The sequence below is a fragment of the Bison bison genome, unplaced genomic scaffold, assembly GCF_000754665.1.
Source record: "Bison bison bison isolate TAMUID 2011002044 unplaced genomic scaffold, Bison_UMD1.0 scf7180017864037, whole genome shotgun sequence".
Classification (NCBI taxonomy): Eukaryota; Metazoa; Chordata; class Mammalia; order Artiodactyla; family Bovidae; genus Bison; species Bison bison.
The window spans coordinates 7,135,133-7,135,486 of NW_011494609.1; positions in this window are offsets into that span (position 1 = coordinate 7,135,133).

A 354-nucleotide genomic window follows, 5' to 3' on the forward strand; every position below is an offset into this window, starting at 1 on the left:
GTCGCTTGGACTGCAAGGAGATCAAACCAGTCCATCCTAAAGGAAATCAGTCCTGAATATTCATTGGAAAGACTCTAACCAAATGTTCACTCAATTGCGAGTGAAGCATGGCGGGCTTGGGGGTGCGGTGTCAGGAGGCACAGCTAGCGTCCAGGAGAGGCTGGCCTCGCAGAGCACACCGGGGCTGGTGTGTCCAGACCTGGACGACATGGAGGACCCCCGCCCTCACCAACGGCTCGAGGGCCGCTCCCGCAGGACTGGGACAGCCTGGCATGACGCAGGACAGAGCACCGCATGGCCGGCGCACAGGAAGGCACAGGTCCCGACGGCTCAGCCGCCCGGGCGCCTCGCACC